General features: G+C 34.5%; 1 protein-coding gene across 11 annotated transcripts in view; it reads left to right on the forward strand.

Moving 5' to 3' along the window:
• The first annotated feature begins 16 nt into the window (after positions 1–16).
• Positions 17–15,880, forward strand: part of LOC105325026 (kin of IRRE-like protein 1) — a 46,570-nt gene continuing 30,706 nt past the window's right edge. For 2 of the 11 annotated variants that reach the window (XM_066077323.1, XM_034447614.2), the window contains exons 1-5: positions 1,464–1,956; positions 2,451–2,633; positions 3,371–3,460; positions 4,490–4,618; positions 5,613–5,712. The gene's annotated coding sequence lies outside the window, so the exon portion shown is untranslated. Of the gene's footprint in view, positions 171–571; positions 850–1,461; positions 1,957–2,450; positions 2,634–3,370; positions 3,461–4,489; positions 4,619–5,298; positions 5,447–5,612; positions 5,713–7,867; positions 8,019–10,051; positions 10,071–15,880 lie in introns of those variants that run through there. The other 9 variants (XM_066077325.1, XM_066077328.1, XM_034447612.2 and 6 more) reach the window with 8 other exon arrangements.

Consider the following 15,880-nt stretch of genomic DNA (forward strand, 5'->3'; position numbering starts at 1 on the left):
GTAATCAAACCCTCTAGTCAGGTGTTTTACTCAATGAGCTATTTGGCTCCGGTATTGGAACCAATCTGACCGTCACATTCCTCCCCTTAAAATGATCTTCGTCCTCAAAAATCATCCCAGGCTCTTGCCGCAGAAGTTATCATGGCATCCAGAAGATGGTCACAAAACTGGTTTGATTTATATTATTTGTTAAAAAGGAATATATGAATTAGTGGTACATGTGTATGTATCAAAATAATAAATTTGATTCAATTCAAATCTTATAGTATTATGTAAAAGTATTATGGCAGTTAGAGACCCCATTATTTTTTTCTCAGAGAAAGAATGATCTGTACAAGCAGGGACGTATATACAAGCATACAACGAATGATGAATACATATTTTTTTTAGAAATGATATGTGTGAAATACATGTAATTCATATTTAATAATTGCTGTTTTTATGCTACCAGTGGATTAATATTTATAAATGTTTATGCTGTTCAAAAGTGTACTGATGCTTTGTATACAGCATGTCAGGCTCATGAACTCTGCAGCAGATCGACTTACAGAAAAAACTTGTCTATTTGCAGTGCTAGGCTTTGCTGCTTACAATACATGATCTTGAGCTGTATAGCCTCTGCAGACTATGTCAGGAAGTGGTCGGTGTACATGTCCTAATGAAGCAGTCACTCACTGACTATTGCTCACAGTTCTCACTGAACACGCATGCGACTGCGGCTTGTACCAGTATTGGATTTGTCCCCAGGTCTTCTTGGGGTCTGTGCTTATCTGTGTTAACCATCAAGACCTCTGCCATTAGTGGAACCACTGAAGTGGAGCTAGTAGAAGAGATGAATAATTAACACATGTAAGATAAAAAGTGTCTGATCACAGATGCAGAGAAAACTGGGCAATTTGAATTTAATTATCTTTTGAATAATTAATAAAAAAAATTTGTATTGAAAATTTGAGTACGGTAAAACTCAGTTATAGCGAAGTCCTAGGGATCAATGGATTTACTTCGTTATATTCATAATTTGTTATATCTGTATAATGAATTCGTAATAATATCTTTAGCGAATTCACTATATACATCTGTACATGTTTTCTTTCACCAGACTATAATTTTTGCTAATTGAGGCTTAAAATAAAAATACATTACTTTGATACCTTTAATAATCGGATTGTGAATTGAAAAATTTATATGAAAATGAATTCATTCAAACTATTATGCTAAATGGTAGTGCAAACTTTTTAATTTGTAAAGAAGTTTAATTGTTAAAAAAGTGTTAAATTTCGTTCTTATTCACCTCTACGGGACTCATAATCAGTTTGCTGTATCCATAAATTCATTTGTACCAATCAGTTTTACTCCTTTTTGATTCTGATTTTTATCTTTGGATCAACCCACTAGTTTTTCACTTATCATTTTTTTCAAGATTGCATAACCTGGACTATTGATTAAAAATATACCGCTACAGATCAGGATCAATTGATGGTGCATGGGGATTCAATCATGAAGTTTTTACAGAACGACAATGATACCATGGCATACTTCAACAAGATACTGAGTTTGAACTTTCTTATTTTTTTATTATTCCCTGTTAATTACCCTACAGATGATGATAAATTGATTTGTTATTTCACAGTCGAAGATCAAAAAGGCATAGTTTGTTTTGGGTCAGAATAAAAACTGGCATTAGAATCCACAAATCAAATTCAATACCAATAGAACCTCCCCACAAAACACAATATTTACTTCATGTGGGCCTGTGTGGAAAAGTTATTAGATACTTTGTATAGATTAACCATTCTTCTGGGAGAAAATATGGTCAATGTTGAGAGAAGATGATGTTTTTATGGCCTTTTTATTCATACTTGTTATTGCTTTTGGTTTTTTCTCTCCAGATCTTGAAGATTGTGTGATGGTTTTCACTCACCCATCCATCCTACCCCCCATTCTAAACAAATCCAGGTAATGTGCATCCACAAACATAGATGTCAGTCATGCAGAATTAACGAACTGATCTATGATGTATAATTATGAATTTGTCCTTGTGAATATATATGTCCAAAGGCTATCAACAGTTATGTTTTTTGGCCTATGCAGTACTTGTCTCATATATATATACAGTGTATTAACACACTTTGAGTACACTGTAAGTAGATTTGATGTTTTATATGGTACATGTACCTGGTATTTTTATAAACAGGTAGGTCAATAGAATGTTGCATTATCGGAATCAAACAAGGAACCTAAAGATCTCTAATTAATCACATTGCTAAAAACTCTCCATTTTCTCCAATCCCAGCTCTCCCACTTCCTGGTAATTGATCTGTTATTTAAGTTACTACCTGATATTGACGACTATGTTTATTTCTCCAAAGGAAGACCAAAACTACTTGGGATTGTTACGTGATAATTAGGTTATCTTATGAATTACTAATGCAGAATTTGTACATCTTAAGGTATACACCGACTAATGGCAGGGTAGCATGCAAAGAGAGAGAGAGGAAACAGGAGAAGACTGCAGTAAAACAATAGGATTTTGAGGATGGTGACTGTATTCAGAGTATATTACCCCATAGGAATAGGACTAACAGAGTGCTCAGATATCTTAAGGATGTGAACGGGACAATTGAATGTTTAAAGTAAGAAAACTTGATCTGGTCTTAAACATGGGTTATTTGACTGGTTTTGAATGTTAGTGAGGGTGAAAAAGTTTATTTCAAGTACTGGTAAGTATACTTGTGTGCTATCAGTTTCTGAATCTGGGTTGATATTATTAATGCACAAAGTGAAATCTCTCAAGAGTCACCAGTCTTCTGATTTATGTATGATTGAAAACCTGTAATTAAATTTCCTCTAATGTAACATTCATATCCAAGAGGTAGATTTATCAATAATAAATTCATTGGATGTCATACTGTGTTATAAGACAGAATCCTGTCCCATGGAGCAATCTGTCGTATATATCTGTTTTACCAGCAGACAGATAATGTATAATTCAGTGGGCAACAGAAAGTGAATAGGAAATGTGAAAAAAAATAAATAAGGAAAATCTAAGTAATAATATTTTGTGCATTAGATATTACTCATTCTCAGATCTTTAATTTATTATGAGAATACAAGCAGCAAGCTAAATATTACCACCCCCACCCCCACTCTTTCCATCCAAAAAGAAGTTGAAATGTCATCGTTTCCTTTTTACTTAAATCTTTTTGCAGAATTCAAACAGCACTTTTTTTTTTTTTTTTTACTCTGCAACACGTCTTGTTAAGTTGTCTCAGTAAATTTCTGGGTTTTTTTCTCGATATTCTGTTTTATTTTACAGAGTGTTTGAAGTTATGTAATTTTTTGTGATCATTATTTGTTTTAACCGATGCAGGAAGTGAAATGTGTTTATCATCAGCCTCAATGTGAGTTTGTGTATTCATTGGAAGAACTGACATTCCCCGGCATCTACATGGTTAAAATGGTACGTTTTGCCGCTGCGTTATGTTCCGTTATTTGCATTGTTTAACATTTCACCATCAGCCTGATGATTCCACAGGAGTAGAATTAGTAAGCTCAGTAGGCAGGTAATAAAAGAAGGAAAGGATTTCATTTTGACATGTTTATTAAGTCAAGTTATTTCTTCTGTTAATTTGAGCATCAGTCACAGTTGATGCTCTGTTTGAACTGTCTTTACAGTGCTGAGATTTAGCAATATGACTGTTGACTGAGTCTTCAGAAATTGACCCCTTTAAGGTTTGGCAAGGTAGCAGTGTGGGGATTATGTGGTATTGTTTCATGGTGACACTGGATAAGGAAAGGCTAAGGAAATCCTTACCCTATCAGAGGCCATCTGTTGGCTTATTTTCACATGGATTTCCTTTAAATTTTATTATTATTTGCAATTAACCACTATATAGCTACCTATTGGTACAAATTGCTGTAAATATTTGATGATCAGCATTTGTCAGTAGATAAAGAGAACAAACTGCAAATGCTTTTCATTGAACATTTATGTTTATTTTTGATAGATGAACAAAGATAAAATAAATACACCATTAAAAAACTTCATTCTTTTTATCAAATCTATTTTATTTACACATTAATTTGTGAGTCCAACATTATCTAGCTGGTCAGTTTATACATATACATGTACTAGGTCTGATCTGCATCTGAAGTTAAAACTTTCTGTCTCTGCTGCATGATTCTTGTTTGATTTTCCAATGGATTTTCAATGTATTAACTTTGATTTTGAACTAATGTGTGTTTGTACTTAATATTGTGTTGAGTGGATGAAAATAGACGTAAATTGGGTATTTGCATGATGTGGAGATGTCCTTTTCTGACCCAGCCGATTCATCTCATTAAGTCCCAAGTTTTAAGCAATTGCTCTCCAGTGATTGGCTATTTATTACATAAGCAAGCTTTTCAAGTACTATAATGAGAATTTCAAATTGATTTGGTGTCAATTTGACTCTGAGATTTCTGTGTTTAATGATCTGTGAATTTTCAGTGAGGAGTGATCAGTGAAGATCATACAAGAGAAATCAAGCAGATTGACTTGAGAGCCCAAAATATCCCCAATTACTGATGTGCCTTCCTTCACCATAGCAACTGATTGCTGCTTAATTACTGATTGAAGGTACATATTTTGGAACTAAAGAAATTTTGTTAGTCTTCCTTATTGGGAGTAATGTATATTAGGTATTAGCAGGGGTTCATACATTGATAATATTTCTCTGCATGCTTGATAGGAAAGCAGAAATATTGGAGTATCCTTCAGTTTATAGCTCTGATTTTTGTTTAAATCATGAAACATCTGCAATTTACCTCTTGAAAAATTAATTTAACCAGAGACCTTTATAGAACAATGTTTGAAGAGAGCCCTTCGTGATCTGGAACCATCTTCGTGGAGAGAGAGAATCACTAAATTAAGTAATTCTCCTGTCAGTTACCATTTCATAAAGTCCCTTAATTCTCCACTCTTGCCTTCCTTTTGAGGAGATAAGTACTCAATAGTGATGTCAATCATTTTAATGTTGAAAATTATTGTGAACTCTTTTATGTCTAAAACAGAAAATTGCTTGCTATTCTTTGATTTTAAACTTCCATAAAATGATTTGCGTATAATTGCACTTTGGTAGGGGGTTTAATAATGATTCACTTTTGTTCTCCCTTTCTTGGGAGCAAGGTTATGTGAAGGAATCAAAATGGAGAAAATTAATTAGCATTTCTGTACATGAGAGCGTGAGATTTTATGTAGTTGCTTGATGTACTACAGTGTGCTCAATATCAGTAATGGTTTACCAATACAATTCACAAGACGCATGGAGTCTTCCAGCTCAGCTAATTAAATTGTTCTGATAATTGTATAGCCACTATGGACAAAATATATGACGAGAAAATACACAAAACGCACAGATGAAAAGGAGGTTCATTTTCCCTGGAAAAAATTGATTAGCCACTTCAGGTACAGTGGGAGATTGGGCTATATCAATATGAAACGCCAGCAAGTCAACAACACAAAATTAAAGGAGCTGTCACCTGTTTGGTGTTTATAATGAAGCTGATACACAAAGTCATTTGTTTGACTCTGTAAACTAAGTTCCTGTATTGAGTGATCATATACTTTACAGGTTTGACTAAAGACGGCTCTCTGTCCAACACGCCAATAGACGGAGTATTGATACGGACGCTGCCGATTGATGACAGAAGCCACGGATCATTTCTGATGAGGTAAGTTAATGATTAAATAAACAAATGCATCCTTCACTTTGTGATCAAGGATTTCATTATACAGCAAAAATGGGATCATTTTGCAGTCTCTCCTATACTTGGTATCAGCTGTTACATTAGCCTGACACTTGCTGGATGGGAATGTTTCTATCTTTTTGTATGATGATGCATGCTTTGTTACTTGTATTATGAAGATTTGGGAAACACCAACTGGTTTGTGCATAGACATTATCTTGTTTTAATTTAAATTCTCACCATATTTAAGAATCTGAAAAGGCATATTTGGGGTTTTTATTTAAAATTCATCAAGTTGTTAACTATGAATTGATCTAAATATTTTGAAACTGAATTAAAAATGGAAAAACAGCAATGTTCTTTTTAATTTTATTGTTTGCTTTTTTATTTCCTCCAATAGATTACATTATCATAATAGCGTATGTGAGATAATGCAAGTTTTAAAGAACTGTAATCACGTACATTGTTTGCTGATTTATATAGTACATTATGTACTTCTGTTGTTGTGAAATTTAAATTGATAGAGGAAAATGTCATTGCATTTCAACAACCAATAAGAAGGTGTTGGGGGGGGGGGGGGGGGGTTAAATAGGAAATCCATTCAGGGAACGAGATGGAAGAGTTTTAATATTTCAAGATAATACATTATAGTTTAAGGTTAAGCAAAAAGAAGCAGTAGATCACGTTTATGATATGTAACTGGACTTTTGTGAACACACTGCCCACAAGTTGCAAGTCCAAAACCATGAGACAAATAAGACATTGACTATAAAATATAGTTTGGCAGTTTCATAAACATACTGCCCACATGTTAAAGTCCGAAACCATCAACTTCAATTCAGTGCACACACATTGTCAGTTTGGTACTATAGCAGCTCGATCTCTCTGATCTTTCTATCTACATACATCAAAGTTGGTCTCGAGACATGGCCGTTGGTAATAATTCCCTTCGGACACCTTTCTCTCTGATATATACCAACTCCTGTGTCTGTATTATAAGGAACAGTGGCAGGCATAACCCCCTGGAAGCCATATTTAGTCATTTGCTTATTGATTTAGACTTACTCTGGAGAGGGTACTAGGAGATGCCTTATTTTTGTGGGAGGCCTCATCACGATTATCGTGCATGACCGGACGTCTTTTTAATAACACCTGACTTGCCAACGGAAATTGACATACTGCTTAATTTACTGACAATATGATAAACCATTGAATACCCCAATTTAAAAAAAATGTGTGGAAGGGAAAATTTATGATTATAGTCAAATGTGATGGCCGAGCTAGCTCCCCTTTTTCTCTAACTATCGGTATTACATTTACTTTTGTTGTCTTTTGTTGGCAATAACACACACAGCAGCTGAATTACTCTAGACATCATCTGTAGAAGCTACTGATGTATTTTTCAATACATTGTTTCTGAAACAATTTTAAAAAAAAATTCTTGCCATCATCGTGAAGAAATTAAACAGTCAGTACAAGCATTTTCATACATCATCACAACATTCAGATATTAAATAATACATTTAACACCTGTCAGAGTCTCATACTATTTTAGTGGACGGAAGGTTCTTTAAATTTTAGGGATAATTCATAGAATGCAATGTTAATGATATTTTGAATTTCTATGCATTTCTATTTAGGTTCACTAAATATTGACAGTCGACTAAATTTTTCCAATTGAATTAAGTCCTGCTGTATTATGGGAGCTTGTGGGACAGAAACAGTCTGTTTTCCTTGTTCCGTCTTTTGGATCAAGGTCACTTTCTGTATTTGTTAGCACCTTGATGAAGTCTCCAGAAAAAGTTACAACAAAAGCAGGATTACTGAGCAAACAGTATTTAACTTTTAATGTGTTTCTCTAGTAACAGCTGCCGCATGGGGCTGGGCTGTCCATTATTTAATCCCCTCCCAGTCCACAATGATAGGGTTCCCGGTCACCATTGCCCATCTATTTCAGTTTATCAGCTCTTCTGGAAAATCCCTTCAATTGAATTTTTTCCCACTTTCTCCCTAATTTGTTTGAGGTTCTCATTTTTTTCTGCTATATTTGTTCCTCTGAATTTAATTTGAATGGTGGGTGCTCTTTGTTCTCGCGGACCGGAGGTTTTCTGACTCCTTGTTTACGCCATTTACGGAAGAGAATTTCACGAGAGAAACTCAACACGATATTAAGGAAATTATATTGAAGATTGCGTGAAAGAATTATGCACTTATGACACACTTTAAATGTGAAGAAGAAATATATTCAGATGGATTTATGAGTGGATCAACACCAACAAATACATGCATTTGTAAGTTTTCTTAAATCTTTGCTAGAATTGATCAAGAAAAGAAAGAAAAGGGGAGAAATAGCCAGCATATATTGGATGAAAAGGAGGGAATTTTATGGCTGATAAGTTCAGAAAGAAGCTCAGGATGATGAATGAGCCTGATATCAAAGTCTTAATTTGTGGGGAAATCATTAATTTGGAGGGAATCAGACGTGCTAGGGTAATAGACATGTTATCATAGCTTTTTGTCATCGATTTTGGTCTGTCTTTCCATTCCAGAGGTTGATCAAATATAAGAGATCAGCAGCTGGGAGTAGGAAAGGGCCATGACCTTTGAAAGAAGATTTGAAATCCCCAAACATTGTCCTGGGTTTTTGTATTTGTATATAGTGTGTGTTATATTGTAATCAATTGTCTGTCGGTAACATCTTGTCCCCCTAGTCTGTGCCCTGATTGTTTCCACACCACTTCATCATTTAATCACAAATGATCCTGAGTGGAGGAAATGTGTCGTTCCCAGAAAAGTGATCATTATCCAGGTAGATTTATATTGCTCAGGATCAACTTTCCATTGTTGGAACTACCTTGTGAGAATTATCATGGACTCGTGCACTGCAGTTAGGTATTGTATTACTGCACAATACAGAAGTCTAAATTAACCCCCAAAATCTCCCGAAATGATTTATTTACATCAATTTTAATGACATAATGAAAGAAAACATTTAATTATTTCCGTTGCAGGGGGACTTTTTCCTAATTGGTGGTGGAAAAATCCTTTTCTTGACTGACATTTATTTCCACTACGTGTCAAAATTTCAGTTGCGATGGTTCCATAAACCTCAATTTATCATGCAAAACAGCACTCTTAATGATCATTAAAGAGGAAGCCTTTGTTTCCAGAATAACAACAGAAACAGAATCAGAAAAGAAACAATAATTGTGACATAACAGCAAGATGTGACAGAAAAGATCTGATTTTTCTCATTCTCCGCAACTAATTAGTCACTTAAATTTTGAAAATCTGTCACATGACTTCAGAAACAATACCATTTTGTTCCATCTTGTGTTCTTGTAATCAAGGTATAATCTGATTTTGAATTGTACCTTCTTAATTGAGAAGGGTAGCTTTATCCATTGACATCCTGAACAGCAAGAAGTACAGAGGTGAATTGGTTTTTTCATGGAGACTTTACATGCAAAAGGGCCATGTCGGGAGGATCTGCTGGCTAATTAACTGACTCTCATTGTAATTAAGTTAATGACAAAGAGAGGCTAACATGGCCCCACAATTCCCTGCTAATTGGACACTGATGAAGCATGTGACACTAAACACCTGGTACTTCCCCAAGACTTTATGGCTTTTTTTGGAATCGTTAAGTCAACACTGAAAAAACTACATTGATCAAAAATTGCCTAAGTTTCATCCAAATTAGAATGTCAAGTTCAATTTGTTTGAAGTTTCTGGTATTGATATTTTTTTGCAACAGTGAAATGAAAATCTGAGGTAAATATTTTCTGATGATTGACTGATTCAAAGAGGAACAGGTAAACAGTAAGAGGTCCAAACTTTTAAATATAATAGCAGATGTATACAACATTATCCTATTGATGTACATATCCTTAAATCTGCAGATGTACATATTGGGGTCCATTAACAAAGGAACATCCCAAAGACCCCTCCCAAATTATAGAAATCATCTGGTTAAGGATGACTTTAATTGACATCTGCCCCTTCACCTTAAAACCTATTAGGGCATGGCACCCAGCACACAATCCCAGATAACAAAAGACCCCCTGCAATGCGACTTGAGCCCCAGAGGGGCAGGAAATTATTTTCAATGATCGGTTATGGAGATGCTTTAATGCTTTATTGAAGGAAATCATATGGGCTTACTTGCTTAAGTATGGTCTTTTGTGGAAAAGTGAATTTGGTGAAGGGATTTCTCCACTGGTTTCTGACAAAGCTGATTTTTCATGTAAGATGAAGAAGATTTGATGTTGCTCCAAATTAAATGAAGTGTGGAAGTTTGATTTATTGACAGTTATACAGATCATTCAATGTGTGAAGATGTGGTAAGATTTTCAGTCATGGATTGATTAAGTTTTAATGTTTGTATCTCAAAATGGAAAAGATATTCTAGAACACATGCAGTAAGAGTAAAGCTGATGACTTGCAAATTTTTTATTTTAAAGCTGATTATATATACCACATTATCTATAATGTATTCATTGGATATTTTTTACATGGTATTTTTTATTGTACATGCATGCAATTAATAAGGCAAGTAATCTAGGGTGTAAATATTAAAGGGTTTGTTTTAACTTAATCATGTGTTCATAATGTATGCATACATCTTAAACTACAGTTGAGCAATGGAATGAAAGTATTTTTTCTGATGAATTTTACACAAAAAATTTCCCTCCAAAGCCATTTAGTGGCCCCATTGGGAAATTTTCTATTAGTTTTGTAACCAAGCATTAATAAGTCGTAGCATGAAGGTAATGAAAAGATGCAAATCCCGGCTCATTATTGCCGTCACAAAAATTTACTATAATAACAGGCTGTTGGAGCAGAAACATTTGTAGTAGAAGCTGAGAAGCTGGTAAGGGAATGCCTGGAGCTCGGAGACAGCGCAATAAATGGAGATTCGATTCACCCCATGATGGGTATTTGAGTGAAATGGTACAAAATAATAATGGCATTATGGGGATGTTAGACAAAGTTACACACAGCTAATCTTTATGCAAGTTTAATTCAAATTATTTCTTACACATATACTTCTATGTTTAATATTTATAATTATTTTGAAAAAAAAAAATTGTTATAAATTTTCCATGTCATACATGTATATACAATTTCCTGTAAAGGAAGACATTTTACTTCTGGTGAACTTTAATTTTGTTTTAAATGAATTGAGTTTACTTGGGTATTAACTAATTAAATGAATTTGTTCACCTCTTCATAGCAGTAATTCACGATCATATCAGCATAGTTATATTCTGAATGATGGTGAGATTTGGGCCCTCGAATTATCAATAATTGTATAATGAATTTGCAACATCCTGTAACTAAGTTATCGATTGATTAATTTATCATTGTTGAACTGTGATATTTTGGGTTGTTAAGTACAGCAGCACAATTCAGATATCTGTGTAAGAACTGACAGTTTGTTTACTATCAGTAATATCTAATTTGATTGATGAGGATTTCTTCCTCAGGAGCCAGGCCAACTTGATGAATTTGATCAGTTTTTGTTTGAGTTCACACAGCGTCCACTTAATATTACATGGCCCTAGTGCAAGGACCACTGGCCAAGGAGAGAAAATTATCTCTGTTCCTTGATAACAGTTCACAGCAGCCCGAAACAGGTGAGGAATAAGGTGGCCCACCAGGTATTTTTACCTGTATACCTGTCCTCAGGTGCTTCCCTCCAAATTCTGCCCCACTCCATTGGTTGTAAGTTTGATTGAGCCATATGGTGTCCACAGTTGCATTTTATTGCTCTTTTAATATTTTTCTTAAAGCACTTTGTGTAAAGAGAGCAATTTTAGTATTAATCCAACCATATACCTTGGAAAGTTGCAAGATGGTTGGACAAATTTGGAAATGTATAACAAAGGCTGTAGTGTGAACTGAGAAATGAACTTTTGATATATGGAAGTAATGAAACGGGAGAGAGAGAAGCGTGTGGCAGACTCCTTGGGTTACCATGGTTAAGTTCGGGAACTCCATTATCAAGGTTAATTTTCTCTAGCCTTGTTACCAGATCTTTTATTGAATTCTATAACCATTTTTTGTTGTGTCAATAAAAACAGCTACCGGCACGGGGCTTGGATACTTTTTTATATTAAGAAGGGATATTGATTGTGGAATTGTATTGATTGTGACATCTGTTGATTTTCCGGAGTGCGTAAGTCTTAGACAGGTAATAATTAATCTGACATAATAATACCCATAGTTATATGCTCACAAATAGCTCCACCTTTAAGCAAGGGTCGGCTTTGACCAGCACAAAGAGAATCAATTTTCCTCGGCAGTCAAAGCCGTGTGTGCCGGGAAATATGATCTTTGTGATTCTGATAATTTTCTTCATGAAAACCTCAGGTATAAGCTGATGGAGGTCAGATATTCTGGCTTAGAATCAATTGTAAAGAAAATTAAACATAATATGACTTAACTAAGAAAACATTCAAATGAGAGCATTTATAATCATTAAAAATAAAATATGGGCATACTAAATTGGTTGTTACTTGGGAAAACTTGACAAGTACAATTTACCGGTGCATGTATGTAATGATTTAAAATTGAAATGTTCATCAAATTTTGGCTATGGTACTAAATTAAGGTGGTATGGAATGCTGTTACATTAACGAGAATGAGAGTACCAGGTACATCACATTCAAAGTGTAATCACTATTTTAAAATTTTACAGATTATGTTACCACAAAATGCATTTTTGATTCCTCACAAAGCTAAAAATTGTAATAACTGTAACTGGTTTCATTCTCATGCATGACTGCAGGTTTGAAGGTGTAACCATGCAATTGCAATACATGTGCATGTATTATACACCAGTGCATAATTTATCTGAGTATTTGGTACTTCAGGCAAGAATGCAATACCTAGATTGTTTCATTTGTTTAATGATCATAAGAGCTAAATAAGTTAAACTCAATCACTTACATTTTGAATTGTTTCCTCTTTTTTTTTTAAAAACTGAACTTTATTTATTTTACAACGATTGATAAGCAAGTTCTACAACTTATATTAATATCTCTCGTTGGCACGGATGTTAGCGCGAGGGGGTCATTGGTGTGGGAAGAAGCCAGAGTACCCGGAGAGAACCCACATGTCCAAGCGGGCGACCACCATACCCTATCACATACCACCACTGTCGATCACGGGGATCGAACTCGGGTCGCAGCGGTGACAAGCGAGTGCATTGTTTCCTCTTATTTTATTGGTTGCCAATTTGCTGGTTCAATGAGGATGATTATTTATAAGTTTTTATTGCTGATGTCTGTAATATGAATATGCCTGGACAAAAATTTCAAGACCTTTCACTGCAAAAAGATTTAATCTTGTAATAAATTAATGTGAAAACAATTAGATAATAGATATCACATCCATACAACGTTTATTTTATCCAATTTTTACTCGTCCAATCATTGGGATATCAGAGTAGCATAATCGTGAAAGAAGTCAGTGTTTAGGCTGTACAAGAAGTTCCCATGGTTTGGATGCTCCAAGTAGGAAATCAATCTGGCTTTAGGCTCTCTGCTTCCTCTGATACTTAAGTCCTACAACTCAGGTCTGCCAATACCTATTAAGAAGTCCTCAGTCAGGATTTGTTTTGATTATAGGCACAGTGTCAAGCACTCATTTTTTTTTCCAGGCGACCAGGACCTTGATACATTTCCTCCCTGGTCTCAGATTCAGCCCCCTCTTCTGTCTGAAGACTGTGTTCAGTAGTAAAATTAGATGGCTCTTTGTTACAGAAATGTCTTGGAGGAAGATTTTGCATTTTTCATGACTGTTTAATGTTTGAGATTGTACTTGATCATGGGGGTCAGTCCCTTTGGCAAAGCTTAATGAAAAAGACGTTTGCCGATTACTTGGGAACAAAAATTGGATTTTCATTAGCTTCTGTGTAGACACCAAGCATTTTCACCATTTTCGTTGATTAGATTGTAGGTTGTTTGAGGAATAATTGAAGTGACATTGTAGTAGTATTGCTAGATCGAGGTATATGCATGGCCATGACAAAAATATAGTAATCCTGTTGGTAAATTTGTGAAAAGATTTGTATGTTCTCGGCTAATTGAGAGAAATTAAAGGAATTATAAGATATCTAATTCTTATCGCATACACTGTATTTTTTTAAAGACTCAGATTCTCTCAACTTACTATCGTTGCATTAGATTTTAAAATGTGCTGGAAAATATATGAATTAAACACCAGAATTATCAGTTTTTCAGATGCAAATTCAATATATCAAAGTAATTAATGCTTAAGTGTATAAGTGGGTAAGTCTGTTTTAAATACAAATTATTTTTGTAATGATATAAATATCACCAGCTGTTCTTCGTGACTGTCAGATGTAATGCAATACACAAGCTGTTTCACTCCTACTTAAATAACACAGAAATATCGAAATAAAAACCATTCAGTAATTTTAATCAAAATACTGTTTTTCCATTAACTTTTTAGGAACATTTAGAACAATTTCAAAAAGCTGTGTGACAAATTTCAAATTAAAAAAAAAAATTTGAGTAGGGAATTGTGACTTAGAATAATATTGTCAATGTACACATAAACAAAAAAGGTTAAAAGGTGTTAAACTGTGCACATCTTTAGTAAATGCTTCCCAGCAAACAAGATGTGTAAGCATTACCACATGCTTTGTTTGTTTTCTTGATTAACACAGAGGATGTAATTCTCTCAGTTTGAAGCTGTCAATTAGACCTAGGTTAGCAAATACCATCAGGCACGGTTCTACCCAGGGTTCAATACTAGCTCCTAGAAGTTCAATCAAATGGAAACCTATGAGACAACTCAATCGTGCTATTGGATTTTCTGTCAAATCCTTGATCGAGTTTTTTTGTCTCTGTTTGGGCTAAAAAACCTATATTTCCCAATGAATTATTAATTCTTAAAATTGACAGAAGTATAGGGATAGATAATGCGTCCTGTATGGCGTCTTCCATCCCATGCTAACTGCATTATAGTTTCATTCTGGGAATAATTCACCAGCACTTTGTAAGTTTTTTTTTCATTCATTTCTGAATTCTCTGTGATTTTTCTGGATTAAGACTTGCTTTTTAGTGTTAGCTTTATTTCCTTTCTTGCCGCCGAGCAGGGAGTTTGGGAGATAGGTACTAATGTCGTGGTCTCAGTGAGAGGGTGATCAACTCTATCATTGTCATTGCTCTGTATTGATCAGAGGATGTGGGGCCATTACCTAGGGTACTTATAATCCACACCCTAGGTGTCTTTGTTGACTTTTGATCTAATCAAATAAAGAGCTGATTGACTGGGATAATTGTGCTCCAAGGACCGGTGATTGTTACAAACATTAGATCTGTATCAACAATTGTTACAGCTCTAATCTTTGACTCGAGCTAATTTCAAACCTCTTACCATACTTATGTCCAGGAAACAGGTATAACTATTATCAGTAATAGTGCAATGCACAAGCTGAAGTGTCTCAAAACTTCACGTCAAGTGCTGATCAAGTGCTGTTACTTAACTTGCATATGATATCAAGCCTCGGACCCTATCGGTATTTATCGTAAGATTCTCAAAAACTCATTTAAATAGAACTTTAAGTTGCTAAAATCTGGCATTGCAAGACTATTCTTGTATGCACTTAATCGTCTTTGTAATGGCAAAATGAAGAAGAAAGTTTTAGAAGAAAAATTATTATGAAGGATAACTAAATGGTGAGAATTTCGATTTTATCTAAATTACTCTCACAAGATTACATGAAACTAAAATTTTTAGAATTATGAAATGATTTACAGAATGACAACTGTTACCAAAACCCAGTGGGTGCTTGTAAATGGAAGTATTTTCTATGAAAATTACACCAAATGGCTTTATTATGGGGATTGATAATGTCAGGAGAATATTCTTTAAAAAAATATATGACTTTACATTTGATAACTCAAGGTAAAGATACCAGTATCTATCTATTGATCAAGATACAAGGAGCTGCGTAGTACACAAGATATCAATTCACTAAGCATATAAACTTCTATACTGCTGAGAGACCAAGGTATAAAACTAGAGAATCAATGATACACTGCCGAGTATCTGTGATGGATTGCAGACCTACTCTAGAGTTTTGGTGATACACAGTAGATGTGTACTGGTCCCTACA

The sequence above is a fragment of the Magallana gigas genome, chromosome 2 (genome assembly GCF_963853765.1).
Source record: "Magallana gigas chromosome 2, xbMagGiga1.1, whole genome shotgun sequence".
In the NCBI taxonomy this organism is placed as follows: Eukaryota; Metazoa; Mollusca; class Bivalvia; order Ostreida; family Ostreidae; genus Magallana; species Magallana gigas.